Genomic DNA, 11139 nt, shown 5'->3' with positions numbered 1-11139 from the left:
ATTTTAATTAGATGTGTACGCAAGAATACCTGGAATATTTCTTCAAAATTTGCATGATATTTATCGTAAAAACTAACCACTCAGTTTGAAGTGAAATTTTAATGTAGCTTCCATGCAGTCCGGAGCTTTGAAACTTCAATCTACAATTGGTAAGTTTACGTCATCCTTTTACATGGGCTTTTCCATTTTACAAATATTAAAAGGCTCCGAGACTAACACGCAAAAAAGATAGTAATAATAAAAGATAATATTATATTTATAACTTAATTTTACAATTTTTTTCTTACAACCCCGATATGACAGTTTATAAATGAGTTACGTCTACCTATTACAAACTATCATCACAGAATTATAAGAGAAAATTTGTAAGATTAATTGTATAACAATCTTTATCCAATAATAATTAAATAAATAAATAAGGGTGCGTTTGGTTTATTATTTTGGATAGTATTTTGGAAATAATATTGGGTAGTTGGATAGGGGAATATTACGAGATAAAATTTAAAAATTTATGAAAAATACCCTAGGTTTGTTAATTTAATTAAACACCCTAATATATAAAATAACAAAAACACCCTCACCACCTGCAGTACCAGATTCTGGCCACCACCGCCAGAATCTGGTCGAAAAATTTCGTTACGCTATGGCCTTTTTTGGCCAGATCCACCACGGATCTGGTCAGAAAAGGCCAAATCTTCGGCTAAATATTGTCGTCAATGGTTGGAAAACATCAAAAGAAGTTCATCTTTGGCCGTCAGCGACGGCCAAAGATATGGCCGTCGTTTTCAGTCAACGATCGCCAAGATTTGGCTGTCATTGACCGTCAACGACGATCATTTCTTTGGCCATCGCTAAAGGCCAGATCGGTAAACTTCTGACCATTTCTGGTCAGCAGGTAGGCCGTTATACAGATTCTGGCTACCACTGACGATGGTTGCCAGAATCTGACAAGTATGGGTTGATGGGGGTGTTTTTGTTAATTTTTAAACTTTTTTTCCAAGGGTATTTAATGAAATTAATAAGCTTAAGAGGTCTAAAGTAATTAAAAAAATATAGTAATATCTCTTAAATAATGTGTCAAACTATATTTGTAGAATAGGATTGAAAATATGAATATAAATACTGAACCAAAATAAATCCATATAATAAAAAAAGACTATATATAATATAATTAAATATAATCAATTTATATAATGATAAAGAAATTCATTAGTAATGTCAATACGGATATACAAAAATATAATATTATAAACCCATGTCTCATTTAATGCTTAATTAAAGAGCAGAAACAATTCTAATTTTTTTACACTAACTTAAAGTGTAATCCGTCGTTCTTTTCTCACAGACTTTGTTTTTTCTATAAAACTAGTAAAACTCGTATTTGTTATTGGCAATTACATTTTATTTTTATAATCTAACCTCACAACACTCCCTTACAACTCTAACATAATAGTAGAATTGACACTATCATATCAACTGACAACTTTAATTAAACACAAACAACTATTCCTTAGAGACGAACGATCGTTCTTTATGAACGAACGACCGTTCATTTATAAAGAATAATTTTCATTCATAAGAAATGGTTGTTCCTTCATAAAGAACAATTTTTTTTTTCTAGTAATCAGGTATCTATGTCAGTTTATATGCACTTTAACTAATCTCCGGGGTCTATTGAATACTCTATAAACCCAATAATCTGGGTAAGATACAATTATGTATTGAGATAGGTGACCCCAGGGTTTGAACCCAGGAAATCAAAGAAGAAAACAACCTCCTTAACCACTAGATCAATCTTTTGGGGTTAGGAACAATATTTTTTTAGTAATGCTACATTTATAGCACCTATTATACCATTTTCATTACATCAGAATATGACATATCTTATAATCACACAAATTTTTAATATTATAATAAAATAATTATTAATAAAATAATGATAGTATAATAAAAATGATGTAATGTAATATTACTCATATTTTGTATGAATAAACGGGTGTTCATTGTAAGGAAGAAATATTTTTTTACGGAGAAACGATTTTTGTTTCTTAAGAAATAACTGTTTATATTTAATTAAAAGTATTTAGTACTTTGAATACCATAGGAAGTGACGTGACAGGTGATAGCTAACTTGTTAAAAGAAGAAAATATACTACAACAAGAACCCAAAATATCTCATCTAACCATAGTTGATATATTCAGTCTTTATATTTAATCATATTATAGACATGTATATTTTCTAAGAATATTTAATTTTTTGTATATATATCGCCATTCAAAGTAATAATATTAAGTTCAAAGGGATTCGAAAATCACCTGAAGAAAAACAAACAACAAAAGTTTGAAGTGACAAGAGAAATTAAAATGTGAAGGAGTGTTATCTAAGGTGTGGAAATTTGGGCAAAAAGCGACCCACACCTACCGTAGACCTACACCTACACCACCAACACAGCTGTAGGCCTCAACCCGAAACGTCAAATTTCCAGGAATAACAATCACGTGCACACCATGCAATGTATCAAACCTAAACCTCGCAGGAACTAATCATTCAAATCAAACCACCACTGGGTCCATCAACTCTTACACTAACAATTCCCTTCACTAAAATACTAAATTCTAATTATTTAAATCAAATAATTACCTTTCTTAACAAAAATAATCCCTTGTTAATTACATTATAATCATATTGTTTTGAATATAGCATGATCTAGTCTTAATACAGTTATTATTTTAAATGTTTCATTTCAAATTATTTATATATTTAATATAACTTTATTGGATAATTATGTAAAAATATATTGTAATAATGAATGTAAAAAAAAAAAAAAAAAAAAGAGGAAAAACGTTTAACACATATAAAAAGAGTAGCTTCACAGTTGAATTGTGAAGTGTGATGGAGATTTGAAGGGAAGTAGAATTGGATGGAGTGGGTCCAAGTGAATTGACGGACGGGGAGATCAAGCGAATGAAATTGAATAAAGATAAAAGATCTGAAAGAAAAGTTGACGTCACATAGGTATGGCCTCCCTCACTTCACAATCTTCAAGAAAATTAATTTAAATAAAATCTATATTACTACTGAGTGCGAATGAAAAATTTCCGAATATATACGCTTGTGTTATCACTTGACTATGTACATATTCTAATTCTATGTTAATAACATTTGCGATTGGTTAATTATTCCATAATTTTTCTTTAATTTTCAGATTGTTTTTTGGTTGTTAAGTAATAAAATTTTTATAATTTTTTAATACAAATATTATTTACTATTATAAAATATGAGATAATAATTACCATTTAGAGTTTTTTAAAATATTATAGTAATCTAAATTTATACTTTTTTGCCTTAATTAAATATCATTTCGAAACATTTACCTCAAATTTTATCAAATAAATTAGTTCAATTGATGCAATGACCTCATAATTATTCTTTGACAAAAGCCCTCATTTTACATAAAATTATCTTAATTTCGTTACAATTTACCGTAGAACTTTTTTTTTTTGGACAATAATGCCATGATCTAAAAACTATTTACATAACACCCCAGCCCCCAAGACAATTGTCGTCACCGAAATGACGCACACCTACATATCTGGCCAATCGTGGCGCCGGCACTTGTCTTGGTGGTCGGGTTATTTTGTCAAATTTTAAATTTTTTTGTGGTTGAATGTTTTACTAGATTTTTAAATAAAATAATCTTTCAAGTAATCTATTTCAGTAATATATTGGGTGCGTTTAGTTTATTATTTTGGATAGGATTTTAGGGATAGTATTGGATAATTAAATATGGATTATTACGAGATAAATTTAAAAATTTATAAAAACCCCTTAAGTTTGCTAATTTAATAAATACCCCCACATTGTAAAATGACAAAATAACCCCATCACCTGCAGTCCAGCATCTGGTCAAAAATCGTGTTACAACACAGACCGGTCGGATCTGTATCGTAACGCGTTGTTATGGCCTTTTCCGGCAGATCGACCACAGATCTGGCTGAAAAGGCCAGATCTACGGCCTGCGTGGCCGTCGCGGCCAGAAAAGGCCAAAACGACGGCCAAAGAAATGGCCGTCTTTTCGGTCACGATGGCCAAGATTTGGCCGTCGTCCGTCGTTGACGGCCCAGATCGATGAATTACCGGCCAGTTCCAATCGGTAATTCACCGTTGTGTCAGATTCTGGCTACCACCAATGGTGGTTGTCGGAATCTGGTAAGTATGGTCACGTGGTGTTTTTATTAATTTTTAAACTTTTTTTAGGGGGGTATTTAATGAAATTAATAACTTTATGGGGTCTAAAAATAATTAAAAAATAGGATAATATTTTTGGAATAATGTGCCAAACATTATTTAATGTGCCAAACTTATTTGGAAATAGAATTGAGAGTATGGATAATAATAATAAGCCAAACATGCCCAATTTTTTTTCAGTAATAAAACATCATCTCAAATTTTTTTGTGGAAACCACGTTGCCTATACTATGTTACAAATATGATGCTATTATTATTATATGTATTTCATAGATAGGGCAAGAATTAAGAGAAAGTATTACATGTGGGTGTCCGTCATGGCACACTAGATTGTGAGATGTTAGGTTTCACCTAGAAAGGAAATGAGAATCCAAGCATCTAGTCGAACTCAATTGAAATCCAAACTGGGATAAGAGATGGGGGAGGCCTCTTCTCCTTTGAACCGTCCCATTTATGGGTAATCGGTTTCGGGTATCCTACATCTTTTGAAGAAATCAGAATCGATCAATTCCTAAGATTTGAAACCGGAACTGAAACCAGCCAGTTCCAGTTCCTAGAAATCTGAAATTGGAACCTAAAACATAAGTTCTAATTATGGGATAAATTTTAACTACCCCTACTTTTTGAAAAATTACAAATACACCCCAAAAAAGTTACAAAAATTATAATTTAGTCTTGGTTCCTATCCGAGTACCTGAACCTCGGTTCTGGTTTCGGTTCTCCGTTCCTATAGTATAGGAATCAGAACCGGACCCGAAATTATCGGTTCCAATTTTCCAGAATTGGAACTGACCCCATTTCCAATTTCCAATTCCAACACTACATAAACCAAAACTGGACCTGAGAATTCTTGGTTCACAATTTCCTAGAATCAAAACTGGACCCTAAAGGGATCGGTTCCGATTTTGGTTTTACCCTTTACCCATGCTCACCCTTAGCCCCATCCCTGTCCCTAAATAATATAAATCAATATCCATTCCATGGTAATTATTTATAAGTGTTATGCCTAAAAAATTAAGACTAACGTTAGTCTAAGTCAGTGACTACCAATTAGAGTTCAAGAAGATTTTGTACCACCTAGAAACTGTCACGTCACTCCATGACATAAAGAATATAACTGTCATCAACTTGGTATATTCAGGTTTTGTCTATGAGTGATAGAGGGGCGCACACATGTCCAAGTCCCAAGTAATTTGAGGATATTTCCTAAGTTATCAGCCAATGAGAGGCATTGAAGGACTTGCACAACACCTACCCATGTGCAAATTTGTAATTATTACCTTGAATTCCTCAATTATAAATAGAAGACTCCCCCTCTCATTTTCGGGATTCTAATCCTGAACCCTCATTTTGATTGTAATCTTTACTTTCATAGCAAAGATAACCCAAGAGAAAGAAACTGACTTGATAATCTTTCTGAATACTCAGTTATTATACCTCTGGTCATTGTTTGCTATACGCGACATATTATAATCTCTCATATATAAAAGAATTAGTAGACGTATGATTTGTTTTAAGCATCTGAACCACTTTAAAAATCATACATCTTATTTATCATTTAGTCTTTGTATTCAATCATAATCATTCATGTATAATTGTTTAGAATAACTTAGCACTTTGGATATACAAGTCGTTGGTGTCAAAGTAATAATATTGTTGGCCATGTTTGGCTTATTATTTTTATCCCTATTCCCAATCCTATTCTCCAAATAATGTTTGACATATTATTCTAGAAATATTACCCTATTTTTTTAAGTACTTTTAGACCCCATAAGGTTATTAATTTCATCAAATATACCCTGAAAAAAAAGTTTAAAAATTATCAAAAACACCCCCGCTACCCATACTTGCCAGATTCCGGCAACCACTGTCGTTGGTAGCCGGAATCTGTACAACGGCCTACCTGTCGACCATAAATGACCGAAAGTTCACCGATCTGGCCTTTTCCGACCAGATCTGGCCATGAACGACGGTCAAATCTTGGCCATCATTGACCGAAAATGACGGCGCCACGGCAGGCCGTAGATCTGGCCTTTTTCGGTCAGATCCATAGTGGATCTGGCTGAAAAAAGCCATAACGACGTGTTACGACACAGATTCAACCGGTCTGTGTCGTAACATGATTTTTCGGCCAGATTCTGACGATGGTGGCCAGAATTTAACACTGCATGTGGTAGGGGTATTTTTGTTATTTTACATATTGAGATATTTATTAAATTAGCAAACTTAGGGAGTTTTTTTATAAATTTATAAATTTAATTTCTTAATACTCTCATATTTAATTATTCAATATTATTTCTAAAATTCTATTCAAAATAATAAACCAAACGCGGATTCCGAAAATCACCTGAAGAAAAACCAACAAACAAAAGTTTGAAGTGACAAGAGAAATTAAAATGTGATAGGGAGTGGTTAATCTAAGGTGTGGAAATGTTGGGCATAAAAGCCAGACCCACACCTACGCGTAGACCTACACCTACACCACCAACAGCAACTGTAGGCCTCCACCCGAAACGTCAAATTTCCAGGAATAACAATCACGTGCACACCATGCAATGTATCAAACCTAAACCTTCGCAGGAACTAATCATTCAAATCAAACCACCACTGGGTCCATCACCTCATTACCACTAACAAATTCCCATTCACTAAAATACTAAATTCTAATTATTTAAATCAAATAATTACCTTTCTTAACAACAAATAATCCCTTGTTAATTACATTATAATCATATTTTTTGAATATAGCATGATCTAGTCTTAATACAGTTATTATTTTAAATATTGTTCATTTCAAATTATTTATATATTTTAATATAACTTTATTGGATAATTATGTAAAAATATATTGTAATAAAATGAATGTAAAAAAAAAAAAAAAAAAAAGGGAAAAACGAGTTTAACACATAATAAAAAAGAGTAGCTTCACAGTTGAATTGTGAAGTGTGATGGAGTTTGAAGGGAAGTAGAAATTGGATGGAGTGGGTCCAAAGTGAATTGACAGGACGGGGAGATCAAGCGAATGAAATTGAATAAAGATAAAAGGATCTGAAAGAGGAAAAGTTGACGTCACATAGGTATGGCCTCCCTCACTTCACAATCTTCAAGAAAATTAATTTAAATAAAATCTATTTATATATATACACTACACTTGAGCTGCGGTGGAATGATCGATAAAAATTTCCGAATATATACGCCTTGTTAATTGTCTTATCACTTATGACTATGTACATATTCTAATTCTATGTTAATAACATTTTGCGATTGGTTAATTATTTCCATAATTTTTCTTTAATTTTCAAGATTGGTTTGTTGGGTTGTTAAGTAATAAAATATTTTTATAATCTTTTAATACAAATAATATTTACTGTTAATAAAATATGAGATAATTAAATTACCATTTTGAGGGGTGTTATTAAAATATTATTATAGTAATCTAAATTTTATACCTATTTTGCCTTAATTAAATATCATTTCGAACACATTTACCTCAAATGTTTATCAAATAATAATTAGTTCAATTGTGCAAAATGACTTCTATGACCTCATAAATTAATTTCTTTGACAAAAATGCCCCTCATTTTACATAAAATTTATCTTAATTTCGTTACAATTTTACCGCTAAGAACTATTTTTTTTTTGGACAATAATGCCCATGATCTAAAAACTATTTACATAACACCCCAGCCGCCCAAGACAATTGTCAGTCACCGAAATGACGCACAACCTACTAGATCTGGCCAATCGTGCGGCGGCCGGCACTTGTCTTGGGTGATCGGGGTTATTTTGTCAAATTTTAAATTTTTTTGTGGTTGGAATGTTTTAGCTAGATTTTTAAATAAAATAATATTTCAAGTAATCTATTTCACTAGTAATCTTATTTTTTCAGTAATAAAACATCATTTTCGAATTTTTTTGTGGAAAACTGAAAACCACATTGCCTATACTATGTATACAAATATGATGCTATATATTATATGTAATTTCATGGATAGGGCAAGAATTAAGAGAAAGTATTACATGTGGGTGTCCGTCATGGCACACTAGATTGTGAAGATGTTAGGTTTCACCTAGAAAAGGAAATGAGAAATCCAAGCATCAAGTCGAACTCAAAGAACATTGTTATATATATATAATTTATTAGATGTAGTCGAGAGATAGCTTTTGGCTTAAGAGTTTAGTTTTTATCATAATGAACCTTAAAATCTTCAATCTATGCTCCTCTTGTTGATCAATTTTGTCTAGAGTTTTCCAGGCCTGTAATGTGCTTCCCCGAGTATAATAAATCCAAGTTTTAAGGAGTCTGTCATTTTCTATTTTTCTTGTATTTTAATTAGATGTGTACGCAAGAATACCTGGAATATTTCTTCAAAATTTCTATGATGTTTATCGTAAAAACTAACCACTCAGTTTGAAGTGAAATTTTAATGTAGCTTCCATGCAGTCCGGAGCTTTGAAACTTCAATCTACAATTGGTAAGTTTACGTCATCCTTTTACATGGGCTTTTCCATTTTACAAATATTAAAAGGCTCCGAGACTAACACGCAAAAAAGATAGTAATAATAAAAGATAATATTATATTTATAACTTAATTTTACAATTTTTTTCTTACAACCCCGATATGACAGTTTATAAATGAGTTACGTCTACCTATTACAAACTATCATCACAGAATTATAAGAGAAAATTTGTAAGATTAATTGTATAACAATCTTTATCCAATAATAATTAAATAAATAAATAAGGGTGCGTTTGGTTTATTATTTTGGATAGTATTTTGGAAATAATATTGGGTAGTTGGATAGGGGAATATTACGAGATAAAATTTAAAAATTTATGAAAAATACCCTAGGTTTGTTAATTTAATTAAACACCCTAATATATAAAATAACAAAAACACCCTCACCACCTGCAGTACCAGATTCTGGCCACCACCGCCAGAATCTGGTCGAAAAATTTCGTTACGCTATGGCCTTTTTTGGCCAGATCCACCACGGATCTGGTCAGAAAAGGCCAAATCTTCGGCTAAATATTGTCGTCAATGGTTGGAAAACATCAAAAGAAGTTCATCTTTGGCCGTCAGCGACGGCCAAAGATATGGCCGTCGTTTTCAGTCAACGATCGCCAAGATTTGGCTGTCATTGACCGTCAACGACGATCATTTCTTTGGCCATCGCTAAAGGCCAGATCGGTAAACTTCTGACCATTTCTGGTCAGCAGGTAGGCCGTTATACAGATTCTGGCTACCACTGACGATGGTTGCCAGAATCTGACAAGTATGGGTTGATGGGGGTGTTTTTGTTAATTTTTAAACTTTTTTTCCAAGGGTATTTAATGAAATTAATAAGCTTAAGAGGTCTAAAGTAATTAAAAAAATATAGTAATATCTCTTAAATAATGTGTCAAACTATATTTGTAGAATAGGATTGAAAATATGAATATAAATACTGAACCAAAATAAATCCATATAATAAAAAAAGACTATATATAATATAATTAAATATAATCAATTTATATAATGATAAAGAAATTCATTAGTAATGTCAATACGGATATACAAAAATATAATATTATAAACCCATGTCTCATTTAATGCTTTATTAATGAGCAGAAACAATTCTAATTTTTTTACACTAACTTAAAGTGTAATCCATAGTTATTTTCTCACAAACTTTGTTTGTTCTATAAAACTAGTAAAACTCCGTATTCCTTATTCGTAATTACATTTTCAGTTATAAAAATATTACGTTTACAATCCAATCTCACAACATTCTCTTATATCCTTAATGTGGTAACAAAATTGGCATTATCACGTTAACTGATAATTTTGACTAAACACAAACAACTGTTCTTTAGAGACGAATGATCGTTCCTTAGAGACGAACGACCGTTCAATTATAAGGAATAGTTGTTTCTTCGTAAGGAACAATTTTTTTTTTTTGGATAATTAGATGTCTGGGTCAGTTTATATGCACTTTAACTAATCTCTGGGGTCTATTAAATACTCTACAAACCTAATAAATAGGGTAAGATATAATTATATATTGAGGTAGGTGACCCCAAAGTTTGAATCCAGAAAGAAAATTAAGAAAAAGAACACATCTCTTAACCGGTAGACCAATCTTTTAGGATTATGAATAATAATTCTTTATTAATGAACGGGTGTTCTTTCATAAGTAAGAGTCAAACAAACCATCATTTGTTCTTAAGAAATAACTGTTTATACTTAATTAAAATTATTTAGTACTTTGAATATATTAGGAGCTGAGGGGACAGGTGATAGGTAACTTGTTAAAAGAAGAAAATATACTACAAGAAGAACCAAAATATCTCATCTAACCATAGTTGATAAGTGAATAAAATGTGAAACTTGTGGTGGTACCGAGGTTTTTATGGCACGCAATGAATGTGAAGACTTGAAACTCTTGGAATCATGATTGGAGACAAATCCACCTCATCTATTCAACCCAATGCCAAACAGAAACTTACGCATATCATTAATTAACAAATATTATCCATTTGGACCACATCCCTCACTTTGACAACTATTCTGTCACACTTCAATAAATTAATTTCCATCAAATTTAACACCCACTTCCACCTAAGTTCTATGTTATATCTATTGCACACGATTTTAACCTCCTCAAAACGCCAACATTTTTCATCACATCAACTCAACCGCTACGTCCGACCCCACTTTGCATGTTAAACACTTTTACTTCTAATTGTACCAACTATAATTAAGTCACATATGGTTGTTAAAGAAACTCTATGCCACTCTCTTTACATCCAACTATTAGTACTAAACTAGAGCTAAAATTATACCACAATAAATATTAGTTTATAACCTAATTTTATAAAATTTCTCTCACAATTTTGACGTAATAAC

This window comes from Pistacia vera, unplaced genomic scaffold (genome assembly GCF_008641045.1).
Source record: "Pistacia vera cultivar Batoury unplaced genomic scaffold, PisVer_v2 Contig550, whole genome shotgun sequence".
Taxonomy (NCBI): Eukaryota; Viridiplantae; Streptophyta; class Magnoliopsida; order Sapindales; family Anacardiaceae; genus Pistacia; species Pistacia vera.
The sequence above is the reverse complement of the archived record's forward strand: the minus strand, read 5'-3'. Positions refer to the sequence as shown.